Source organism: Cervus canadensis, chromosome 17 (genome assembly GCF_019320065.1).
Source record: "Cervus canadensis isolate Bull #8, Minnesota chromosome 17, ASM1932006v1, whole genome shotgun sequence".
Classification (NCBI taxonomy): domain Eukaryota; kingdom Metazoa; phylum Chordata; class Mammalia; order Artiodactyla; family Cervidae; genus Cervus; species Cervus canadensis.
The window spans coordinates 3,785,774-3,799,600 of record NC_057402.1 but is presented as its reverse complement, the minus strand read 5'-3'; the positions used below and the strand labels follow the sequence as shown (position 1 = coordinate 3,799,600).

General features: G+C 34.7%; 1 long non-coding RNA gene and 1 other non-coding gene across 2 annotated transcripts in view; both read right to left on the bottom strand.

The window, feature by feature from the left end:
- Positions 1–13,827, bottom strand: part of LOC122419816 — a 95,612-nt gene that overhangs the window by 62,205 nt on the left and 19,580 nt on the right. The window contains exon 7 of the long non-coding RNA XR_006263022.1: positions 8,954–9,039. This is a non-coding gene — a long non-coding RNA (uncharacterized LOC122419816). The remainder of the gene's footprint in view (positions 1–8,953; positions 9,040–13,827) is intronic.
- On the bottom strand, positions 8,159–8,228 carry LOC122419893. The gene has a single exon (XR_006263102.1). It is a non-coding gene; the product is annotated as a small nucleolar RNA SNORD113/SNORD114 family (small nucleolar RNA).

The following is a 13,827-nucleotide window of genomic DNA, read 5'->3' as shown; positions in this document are numbered from 1 at the left end:
TATTTATACTTTATCTACTATGCCTGTCCTCCTTTCACTTAATTTTTCCATGTTTTAAAGATGGTACATATGGTAGCCAGCCTCCAAGATGGCACCCAAGGATTCCTGGTTCCTAGTACTTGTAGCCTTGCAGTCTCCTCCCATACTAAATCATGCCCGGCCTCTATACCCAACAGAATACTTGACAGGCAGACAGTGTTTGATCTGAATCTTAATTATACATACATTGAGCTTTCTGCCTCCCTTTCTCTTCTACTGATTGCTCGTGGGGAACTCGGCTGTCATGTTGCAAGGACACTCAAGCAGTCCTAAGGAGAGGTCCACGTATGAAGGGACTGTGGTCCCCCTGCCAACGACCAGGACAAACTTTCTAGCCTTCTGAGTGATTCATGGAGGCAAATCCTCCAGCCCAAGCTTTCACGTATCTGCAATCCTACCTGACATCTTGACTGCAAGCTCACAAAAGACTCTAAACCAAAACTGCCCACTATCCTCTCTAGATTCCTGCCCCATGGAAGATGTGATGCATAACAAATATTTACTGTTGCTTTCAGTTGCTCAGTTGTAGGGTAACTTGTTACATAATAAAAAAAAATAAACTTATACATACAGTGATCAACCACCAAGTGTCTTATCTCACAATGAGGACATTGATACTATATTCTCTCATCCTATCTACTCCCCTTTCAAGGAGTTATGACCTAGCTCTTTATCACTGATGAAAGGTTTAAATTAACCATGATATAAAATAAAATATAATAATAAAAACACTGAAGATGAATAAAAGATCCCCATCATTTTTAATGGACCTCAGATTACTCGTAAAACTTGGTTAACTACCACTTTTGACCCTGCATGGCATCCTTTGGTCTTCCCCAGTGGCTCTGCAGTAAAGAATCTACCTATGATGCAGGAGACACGGGTTCAATCCCTGGTTCAGGAAGAGCCCCTGGAGGAGGAAATGGCAAGCCACTCCAGCACTCCTGCTGGGAAAATCCCATGACAGAGGAGCTGTCATCGATAGGGTCGCAGAGTCGGACACGACTGAGTGGGAGAACACAGCCCGTGGCATTCTTTGATTTTACGTATTTGGTTCTTTTCCTTTGACATAACGTCAGGATGAACAAATCTCCTTACCCAAGGACATGCATTTTGACCACTGTCGTCTACCAAAGTCTCTCGATAACTTATGTCACTCAGTCGTGTCTGACTCTTTGCGACCCCATGAGCTGTATGTATGTAGCCTGCCAGGCTCCTCTGCCCATGGGAATTCCCAAGCAAGAATACTGGAGTAGGTTGCCATTCCCTTCTCCAGCCGATCTTCCCGACCTGGGGATCAAACCCAGGTATCCCACATTGCAAGCAGACTCTTTTCCATATGAGCTACAGGGAAGTTCCACAATACCCTACCCAGAGGTAAAAATTAAACTCTTAAGACTATTGAACAATTAAATCAGCTATAGTGCTTTCATTCTGTGATATAAGATGCATATTTTTATAGAGAATGTAATAGGATAAATTTAACTTACAAACTGGAGTCATGAGCTACTAGATTAATCATAAACCTTGGATCCTATCACATTCTTGTTACAGACTTTTTATATATTGACTTGTTTACTGCTTAATTTTTAATTAATATAGCAAATGCTGTTAAATCCAGCACCTAACACAAGAATAATTAATGTAACTGGTATTCTATTGATCTATATACTCCCTAACCACACAGTTCACAGCCTCATTCATCTTTTTCAAAGGACTACATTCATGCATTGCTAAGAGTAGCTGTGAAAAAATGGTGTAATATTTACCTTAATTTTTCATTGACTCTTATTTTTCTCTTATTTAAATACTCCAAGAATAATTTGATAAGACAAGAATCCCTTTTTCATTGAAAATAGTTTATCATTACCTTTGTTTCATGACACCTGCTCCTCACCAACTCATGTACTACCTTCTTCTAAATAATTGACCAAAATATGAACTCATTCATTTATTCACTTTTAACAACACATTCAAAATGAATTCAAGCCAGGACCCTGAAAGAGAATATTGACTAACACTAGTTTCTGGTCAGACACTTATTCTCCACAGACAACTTGTTAGATCCTTTCTTGTTTTGTTTTAAATAATAGACAGTAAACAGAGTGATTTGATCATATATACTAACATATTCTCAATACTTATCTATGTTTGGCCTTCTTTCAATTAGGCACTTATTTAAACAATTATTTTTAATGTGAATGGTTTGTTCCTTTTCTAAATAACCTAACAACCAACTACCCAACACCAATCCAAAAGCAACAAGGATTCTTGTAATAGACTATATCCTATATGGAAAACAGTTAAGTAAGACCTGATCTATTCAGGTTATGATTAGTGCTTCAGGAAATAATATATTAATAATCCTTACTCACTGCTGGCTTGGATCATTGGTCATCATTCATTTACACTTCCTTCATTTATTCTTGCATTGCTTTACTTAGGGTACATTTCACAGACACTAAGAAATAAAGCTCAAGAACTGCATCTTTGATTACTCCTGACTTTTGCTATAAGTCCCTTTTCCACTAAGGAAATAAGATTTCTTTTTTCTAATGAATCTTAAAGTTACAAAGCTTCATCAAAATCCTTGACTCACACATCTCAGAATATTCATCATTAGTCTATACTGAATATCTTTTTCTTCCTTTCTTATATATTGTTTATTCAATTATATAATGACTCACTAATAATAATATAATCCATCCTCATGAATCAAAAACCCCAAGAACATTCTTGACTATCACTAAGAACTGTCTATATATGACCACTTCCCATTGTGCTAACAGACAACATTTTATGCAATACACTTACATATTTGCTTTCTGCACATATAAATTAACTAGCACCCTTGCATCATATCAGTCCCATTAGTCCATTAGCTTGGCCCTTTCCATTTAAAGACAAGGCAATGAAAAACTAAGGGATCCATAATCTCACTCCACAACTAGAACAATTTTGTCCATCTTCCAGTGTGCTCCTCTGTCAAAAAATTAACAGCCTAAATCTTTACCAGTCGAGCAGTGCTTGAAATGCACTGCAAAACTAAAACACAAGGTTTCATCCCCAGAAATGAAGGAAACACCTGCATCTTTTTTATTGAATTTTGAGAGAATTAAAAAATTATCTGTCATAAATCCCAATTCCGGCCCACGCTGGTGGTTTTATTGATTAATATACCCATTTATTACTTTGAAAAATTTAAGTGACACCCATAAACTAACCTCCCAACCCAAGAACATAAACTCTATCACTTACATCACTCTGTTCTGTCCTTACCCACCAAGCGTGTAAAAGCCAAGATCTTCAGCACTAGATAATGATTAAATCATCTGTAGTATGTTCACTTGGTGAAAATGTAGACTTTCAAAAAATTTTCTTTAACAGAAGCCAGTTTTTCTGTGTTAATTATTAATATAAACTTCGGTCATTTAATAATCTCTTCATTGCCCAAGAATGTCACTCTTTATTGACTCACTTAATTTTTATTTTTAAATAATACAGTGAAGAGCAGTGTGAGACTACAAACCTCTATCTATCATAAATATGTGTCTACATACTCCCTATCCATAAACCTAACAACTTGCTGATTGCTTATAATGTACCTCTCTTGTGCAGCATTGGATAAATGTAGATCTTTATTTTATGGCATATTCTCACCAATTCACATGATTTTTTCTGAGTTATAATGTCTAGTAGTTCATTTATTGATTTCCGTATATAATTAGTCATGAAATAGATTGTTTGTCTAAAGAATTTCTCCATGTAAATTTTGTATGTGTACTTAGCCAAAGTGGGAAAGAACCCAGAGTCCTCCTTCTTTATCTTGACAATATTTGGACATATCAGGAGTACATATTACTTCTGGTTCCAAACACATGTTCCTCCCTGGCCCCTCTTTGGCCTTCTTTTGAATAACTAGTCTATATATAAAATGCATTCCTTTATTCTCTTGTAACAATATATCAAGATCAATGAAAAAAACCAAAGTACTACATAAGAGCACTGGATATCCTTCTTAATGCTCATAGCCTATTGACGTAACTAACTAAATCCTCTTTTGATGTTTTTTAAATAAAACTCAGTGACTAGAGATAGATTAATCTTAACTCTGATCATATGACAAAGTCTAATTTTGCTTTGTGTTTGGCCCTCTCTCAATAAAACAACTATGTAAGCAACTCTTTATATAAACTTTTTTTGTTGTTCTTTTATAATTAAAACAGCAAAACCAGCAATGAAAGCGGCCACCTGGACTCTCAGTTATCTCTGAATTGTTCCCGTAGAGGGTACAGAGCTTTAATCTGTTCATCTACAGAACCCCATGTTTCAAACATGCACTAATAATCTTTGCTTTATTGCATAATTCCATAATTGGTTTCTGTGAGGCCCTCCTTATCTTTATTCATTTACATACTTATTTATCCATTTCTGAGTTCATTTCCCAAAGAGTTTACCTTCTGCCTTTTTCTCGATACGCCACCAATTTCAAGATAGGAGTTAATTACAATTTTGGATTCAGACCTAACCCCCACTCTAGGAGTCATCATTGGTCCAAGCTCAGCACTTGTTTTCCTCAATCTTTTACCCCTTCATGTATTGATTCATTCACTAGTTCAGTAATAACACAATCACTACATACACAACATAAAATCTTCAAAATATGATTCTTGAATGCTACTAAGATCTATCGATATGCTCATTTCCTATAGAACTAATAACACTAGATCTCCTTTTCCAATGACCCTCAGTGTGGACATATGTGCTCCCTCCCACTAAGATCTTTTGAAAGGAAAATCTTGATATCAACTGTCATGTAAATATAAAAGAATAGCAAACATCTCTGAAAATATGTGAAACACTTTCCAAATTTTTAGAGGAGTCATCAGTTGTGCAAAATTGAATTAAACATCATCACCTACGGTTCATTAGCTAGTCTAGTCATTGGTACTGTACAGCATTCTTTAATTTTATACTTTTATGTAGCTATCTAATTTTTTTGAAATATTTCAGTGAACAATGAACAAATACTCCTAACCAAGAACATAAACTTTCAATGTTACCCAACTTGGTATATATGCTTCTTAAACACAGTGATATCACCCAAATGCTTCTTCATTAGATACGATTAAGTCAGTTACAGTGTATTCATTCTGAGGTCAAAAGGAGGCTTTAAAAATAATGAAAACTCATGAATTTACGCATGTTTAGAGGATACTAATTGCAGAGTTCTAGATGGGACCTAAAACTTGTTTCATATCTTTGACCCAGGAACATCACTGTTTTTTATTTACTTAATTATTTAATTTTCATTTTAAGCTATATACTGAATACCACTAAATCCACAATCTAACCCACAAGTCAGAACCTTAAAGTCAGATTTTCTTCTTAATGATTCTTTCTTGTGCAAATCAGATAAATTTTAATCTTTGTTTTTCATGGCCCAAGCTTGACTCGTCTTTATGTATTCATTCACTCACTCATTCATTCATTCATTTAATTACTCATGGAATAAGTTCACCAGCTGCTCATTATATAAAGAAAACAGAAAATGCTAAAATGGGCAGCAGCCCAGAAACAAAATACTATTATGTGCATCTGTCTATGTGCACATTATGCAAAAGAGGAAAAGCCTAGATTTTTTTTAAAGTATGAAAGTCAACTGTTTAAAACAGGATAATCACTATGTTTATTCCATAATAGAGTGCCTCATTGGTGTGCGATTTGCATCTTTCAAGTAAAATATGAATCTATTCATTCATTCACTAGCAGCAATATATAATTATAACATGTCACTATTATAATTATAACTCCCTGGACAAAAACTTTCCAATAATATTAGCATGTGATCATATGCTCACAGTCAACCATCTTAAATTAGCCATAACTCTTGTTATAGGACTTATTCGCATCACTGGTCCATGATTTTCTTCCTATTAGATATTTAATTATTTGTGCAAACATTTCGCCCTTTTCTTAACAAAATAAACAATCGGCAACCAACTATCAATCCATCAATCCATCATAACAGTATTCAATGTTGAGCATATGTGTCTATTTGCTCCCTGCCAGAAGAGGTAAAATCTTGATTTATTTATTTTCCTAGACTTCAGTGCTTCAGAAATATTTGAAAACATATTCTCATAAATGAACAATGTATGGTTTTCCTGTCTTCATTCCTTCCTTCCTGTCTTTCTTTACTCATGCATCATTTCAGTTATTATAAAGAAAATCCATACTCAAGGAACACAGAGCTTAAGAACAAAATCCTGAATACTCCTTTCTTAAGCCACAAGCACCTTTACCTAGAGGGAATAACTAAATCTCCTCTTACAACGACCTCAGGGCTACAGAGTTTAGTCAGAACTCTTAATTCAGACAGTCCAAGACACTCATCATGGATCCAGACTTGGCATTTTTATCGTCTTCATTCACATCCTTCCAGATCATTTTTACATGAATAAATTAAAATACAATAAATATCCATGAATTATAAATGCCAAGAACAAGATGAATGATAGTTACTAAGTTAAGTCTATTTACATTTGTCCCACAGAACTAATACATTTAATGTCTTTTTTCAATGCACCTCTCTGTTGCACAAACAGATAATCAAGAGGTGTGTTTCAAAGCAAAACCATACTGATAATAGGTTTTTGCTTATTTCTTGACCCAATTTGTTCATATTTTAAAGGTGGTAGAATAAAAAACTATGAACTGCCATCTTCCCTTACAACTAAAACAATGTAATTTTCTTCCTATGTTCTCCATCCTCAGCAAGTAAACGATCTTGATCTTCAATCATGGACTTCCACGGAAGATCCATGGATGGATCTTCGTCCATCAAGGACTGGATGTCTAAATATACTTTGGGGTCATCCTAAAATGGGACATTATGTGGCTCTAAAAATTATTAATCATGAACCTTGGTACATAACATCCCCTCTTGATCAATGTTTGGTGTTCTTTAATTTTATTTATATATGTAAAACCAGATTTTAAAAAAAAATATTCCTTGAAAATCCATGAACAAACTTCCCAAATTGAGAACATGAGCTTCAGCAGTTATTTATATTGATCTCTGTGCTTTTTACTGACATTGGCAACTGCTAAGAGATTGGTCATTAGAGAATGATTGAGTTGGCTGTGGTATGTCCATGCAGCAAGGAAAAGCCAGTTCTACAGTCTACAGTGTGAGCTTTGCACTGCCAGATTAATCATAAACTTGGATCATATCACATTCTCATAATTGGTAGAAAAGCTGCAATTCTTTTTATTTATCAACTTATTTGACTTTTCATTTTAAGCTATGTAGTAATAAGCATCACTGAATCCAATACCCAACTCAAGAATAGAGTTTTTAAATATCACAGGTGCATAGTTGCATATTCTCTGCTCTTAAGTTAATGGCCTACTAACTATTTTCATGAACTTTGTGCAGAATTGTATAGCTTTTTAAAACTAATGTCATGGCACGTTCTCACAAATAATCCTAGCTTTATCTTACTTTATGACTTTACAAAGCCTTTCATTTATTTATTTAATTTGCAATGGAATAATCTGACCATCAATTTATTTTCCATAATAAAATTATATATATATATGAAGTATTAAACTCTCCAACTGAAACACTATTTTCACATGTGTAAGTCTCTACGTGACTTAGAAGGAAGAAACCAGGTCCTACTTTCTTCATATGAACATCAGTAGGATAGATCAGGATTCGCTACAAACCTTACTTCAGAACACAGGCTCCATATTTGTTCATAGTTTGCCTTTTTAAGATAATCATTCCAGATAAATCATATTATCTCAATTACCTGAGAATCTACACACTATATACTTGAACACCAAAAATGCTAACAATTGCCACCAGGCTTAAAACCCACATAAATATATGACTATATTATCCTCCCACCAACTTGGAATGCCAACATGGATACCCAGGTGTGACCCTTTTTGTCTTTACTCACTTACACATTTATCTATTCATTCATGCATTCACTGATTCATTTACATCAATAAAAGCCATAATGAGGAACCGCTAAGGCCCAAGAACAGATCCCCAATTTGCCCTAAACTCTATCCCCTAAAAGGGAAAAAACCAACTTTTTTTCTAATGGACCTCAGAGTTAGGGTTTAATCAAAATTCTTGATTCATATACCCCAGAACGCTTATCACTGATCCAAGCTCAATACTCTTTTTTGATTTGCTTTAATACTCTTCATCTATTTACTTATACATTGTTCATGGATTGTTTATACATTCATTATTTATCATTTCATTCATGATTTAACTGATTTTTTAAAAAATTGATTTCTGTGAATCACAAAAACCCAAGAGCAAGATCTCTGAATATTGCAGAGAGCTGTTTACAACTACTTATTTCCCACCGAGTTAACAAATGAGGTCTATTTTTAATTGAATCTCAGTGTTTCAATGTAGATTAATCAACAACCTTGTTTCATGCCCTTCCCATGTGTTTTACTACTCCCTACTTGCTCAGCTTTCATGTAATTTCTTCATGTTTTAGAAGTATTACAATGAACTTACTATCTTACCCAATAACTAGAGGACTGACAATACTTTCCATCTTGCTAGGCACTCCCTCCTCCAGGATTTAACAACCTAGACTGTCATCAACTGAGAAATACTCCTACAATGTGGTACAAAAATAAAATGGAATATTAAGCAACTGCAAAAATGAATGCAAAATCTTCGAACTTTGTTTTTAATGGATCTCTGTTGCACTAATAGGGATCGCTCTTAATACATGGTTCATGACACATTCTCATCAGTGGACCATATGTGGCTTCCTCTGACTTTGTCTGCAGTAGCCACTCATTCCTTTGAAATAGTTCCATGGACCACACGAATTACCTTCAAACCAAGAATACAAACATTGTTACTTACATGAGTCCCTTTGCTTTCTATCCACAGAAGTGACAGACAAGATCGTCATCACTGGTAATGAATAAATCAGATTAGGTATGTTGAATCTGTGGAGTAAAACACGGATTTCAGAAAACTGATGATGCAATGTAGATTTTTTTTATGAGACCTTAGTCTTGCTGAAACAAATCTGTCATAAAATCTCCTTCTAAACACATTCAATTAGCCCAAGAACAGCTCTCTTTTTATTTTTTAAATTATTAATGTACTAAATGATGACAACTGCTACATCTATATTCTAGTATAATAATTCAGAACTATGTCTGTTCCTAATTCTTTCTATCAAACCCTACCCACATAGTTAAGAGCCTACATGACCTTCTTTATAGGTCTTCCTTGATTTGAGTGAAGGAAACTTACATCATTCTTTCTCACCACGCTTGACCTTACTTTACGACTTCCCTTATATATTTATTTTTTATTTGTTTACTCATGGAATAACTTGTCCATTTTTTCCCCAAAACAAATGCAAAGTGGTCTAAAACACTATTGTAGTGTTTTAGATATATATCTATATAGATATATATATAACTGTCTCTACAGTTCTTTACCTAAAGTGGGCATAGCCCAATCCCCTTTATGGACATCAGAAGAGTTCCGTTAGATTAATAAATGATTTTTAATGATACAATATCCTCATTGGTCTATGTCTGCCCTCTTTTAAATAACCTCTTCCTTCTTTGGGGCTTTCCTGATAGCTCAGTTGGTAAAGAATCTGCTTGCACTGCAGGAGATCCCAGTTTGATTCCTGGGTCAGAAAGATCTGCTGGAGAAGGGACAGGCTACCCACTCCGAAATTCTTGGGCTTCCCTTGTGGCTCAGCTGGTAAAGAATCCACGCGCAATGAGGGAGACCTGGGTTTGATCCCTGGGTTGGGAAGATCCCCTGGAGAAGGGAAAGGCCACCCACTCCAGTATTCTGGCCTGGAGAATTCCATGGACTGTATAGTCCACAGGGTTGCAAAGAGTCAGACACGACTGAGCGACTATCACTCACTCATTCCTTCATTAGCTAACAATAATGTCACCTACATACCCCAGGTAAGAGTCCAAAATAACACTAACATCTGCCCATAAACTCAACACCCAAAGAATAACAACTGAACGTATTTTTCAAAAATGATATTGGTTGAGACAACCTGATTAAATCGTAACTTTTCTCATATCATGAATTCTTAATAATGGCCCATGCTTGATTTTCTTTAATTAGGTAGTTCTATAATCGATTATTGTATTTCTATTTTTCAACTTTCTTAATAAAATTAACAACCACCAACCCATAACAACATTGACTCTTACATAGAGCTTACATACATACACAGGTTCTTGATCAACATGTTAAACACCCTGGACCCTTTATTTATTGGAATTCGACTTCAAAGAAATGTTTCAAGAATAATCTATATCTCATTATGAACTGTCATTGTTGGTAGTTATCTCACTCTATCTTTTTGTCTTCATTAAATAATATGTTTATTTATTTACTTATTATTGATTCACTAATAAAAGGATCTACACCTGAGATCTATCAAATCCTGTATTCCTAACTTCAGTGACAACCTCGTATCCCACCAAAGCTGTAAATTAGGCTTGTTTCTAAAAACCTCAGTGTTATAGGGGTTAGTCAAAATCCTTGGTTTGAACACCTCGGAGTATTCATCAATGATCTAGGCCCGGGACATTTTTCTTTATTCATTTATACATTCATTCATTCATCAATAATTAATCAATATCCTTCAATAACCATAAAGCAAGACTTTAAGGACATTACTAACTTCTGGTTTTTGCTCATTTCTCTCAGAACTAAAACACTGTTTCTATAAGGGACCTCACTGTGGGATTTCACACAAATCCACACTCATAATGGCAATTCTTGGTTCTTTAATCTTTCTTGAATTTGTTAAAATTTTAAATGTGCAACAAAACAATCCAAGAACACCTCATTTTACTTCACTAACAATTTTCCAACTCAATAGTCTCAACAGATTAAAAGTCTAAATCTTTTATTTCTGGCAGAATGTGTAAATCAACCATGGTAAAATAAATAAATAAAGTGAAATAGAAACAACTGCAAAATGAATGAAACGTTTTCTTTTATCTTTTCTTTTCATGGGCCTTAATCATTCAAAGTTGGGTTAATCTAGAACTTCCCTGGTGGTCCAGTGATTAAGACTCTGAACTTCCACCAAAGGGGCCATGGGTACAATTGCTGGTCAGAGAACTAAGACCCCACAAGCCTCGAGGCACAGCCAATAAATAAATAAACAAAATTGAAAGAAAAACAAAGTCAAGTGTATCTAAAAGTTTGCTCACTGCACATTTCACCAGTGTTCATCCTCGATCCTTTTTATGTATTTATCTGTCTATTATTTAATTCGATTAGTCATGGATTAATTTAATCCTATATCTATTGTTCGAAAGATAATTAACAAGAGTAAATCAAAGCTCACACAACTCAATATCATAAAAACACACAACACCCAAAAAATAGACAAAAGATTTGAATTTCCAAGTTCATTCCAAGTTTCAAGTTTTCAAAGAAAACATACATATGGCTACCAGGTATATGAAAAGATGTTCATATCACTATCAGAGAAATGCAAATTAAAACGAGAATGAGGTATCATTTGTCAGAATGCCTATTATCAAAAAGTCTACCAAAAAATAAATGTTAGGATATGAAAGGAATGCAAGCTGGTATAGCCACTATGGAAAACAGTATGGAGATTCCTTAAAAAACGAAAAATAAAACTATGATATCATCCAACAATTCCAGTCCTAGGATATATCTGGTAAAAAATGAAAATACTAATTTTGGGGTCTTCTGCATTGCAGGCAGATTCTTTACCAACTGAGCTATCAGGGAAGCCCTGCTACTCAGAATGAATTTCTGCCATTTCAAGCCATGCAGATGAACCTAAAGAATAGTATGCTTAGTGAAATATGTCAGGCAGACAAAGACAAAACCTGTATGATATAACTTATGTGTGGAAATAAAGAATGACATAAGTAAATGTATATGCAAAACAGAAACAGATAATAGAGAACAAACTTTTGGATATATTTATAGCATTGTATTCCTAGGTGGCAAAGTAGTAAAGAATCGGCCTACGAATGTAGAAGACAAAAGAGACACATGTTCAAGCCGTTGGTCAGGAAGATCCTCTGGAGAAGGAAATAGCAACCCACTCTGTATTCTTGCCTGGAAAATTTCATGGACAGAGAAGCCTGGCGGCTACAGTCAACAAGATTGCAGAGTCAGACACAACCAAGCACATGCACAAACAATGTCCAAGCAGAGACCTTAAAATGCACACAGGTGGTTTTACTTGGCCTCTGGAGTTTCAGGTTTTCACTATGAGACAAGCATGACCCAGACACTACAACTCCTTTATCTAAGGACTTTGAATAAGAAGGCAAGAAGTGAAGTCAAGCCACAGCCTAGGGCACAAATGCTGCAAGACACCTATGTTAGAAACAAACACTACTATTGTTGTAATGAGTGTTATTCTGTAAGCCAATGAAATTGTGGGTTACTTATGCAGCAGTATCACAATGACTAACTCATACATTTCCTCCCTTTTATTTTTAAGAATTTTTTCATTTATTGGTTTTTTATAATATAGTCAATGAAATCACCATGAAGGTACCATCAAACCTAACAAGAACTATAATTTCTATCCATCTCAGTAATTTGTTGTTGTTGCTTACTCAGTCGTGATTGACTCTTTTGTAACCCCATGGACTCTAGCCTGCCAGGTTCCTCTGTCCATGGGATTTCTCAGTAATGTACGTATATATACTAGGCATGGATATAAAAGGTAGCTAAATCTTTGCAATTCTTACCCATAAACTCTTACTTTATGAAATTAGTTTCAACTGTACAGAAAGGTATTAACACAAATGTTTGCTTCATGATATACTTTCTTCTTTGGCCCTTGTTTAGTTCTGTATGCATACTGACAATTAGTAACACCTGTCTGTACATGCCTCACCAACAAATGTAAATATCTTTTATTTATGGACAACAGTTACTATTGATATGTTAACTACAAATGTTGGTACATGGCATATTCTCTTCCTTGCATCATACACGGAGTCTCTATTATTTATTACTCATTTCTTTTGAAATAAACAATATTCTTACAATGAGTATCTGCAAAATGACTATTCAACCTACCAACTACAACCTTAAAAATAACTGCTTGATACTCTCTCACCAAAATACACAAACCTTCAACATTAGAGAAATGTTCACATAAACTTTGGGGCATGCATTCAAAGTAATACTTAATAGTTGATCCAATAAATGAATAAGCCTATATCTATTTTTCATGAACCAAAGACTTTTTTGCCAGTGAATCTCAGCCATGCAGAACTGGATTAATTATCATCTTTTTCACATGGTACATTTTCATCTCTGGCCCATAATTAACCCTCTTTTATTAATTTATGTATTTAATTATTCATACCTAATATTCAAGGAATTCTCATTAACCAACCACCCAATGCAACTAATAGAGTTGCCATTATAGTCATATATGACTATTTAAATTTAAATTAATAAAAATAAAGTAAAATTAAAAATTCAGCTCCCCATCCTCATTAGCCACATTTCAAGTGCTCACTACTCACATGTGGCTCGTGGCTACCGTATTGAACAGAACAAATTACAGGTCATGTCCAGCAGCACAGAAATTTCTGTTGGACATAAAATACATTCTTTACCTTTAGCTAATAGGCTAGAACTGTTTCTAATGAAGCTAAATGGGACCGATCATAATTCTTTATCATTGGTCTATGCTGATTCTCCTTGGTCTGATTTGATCATTTCCA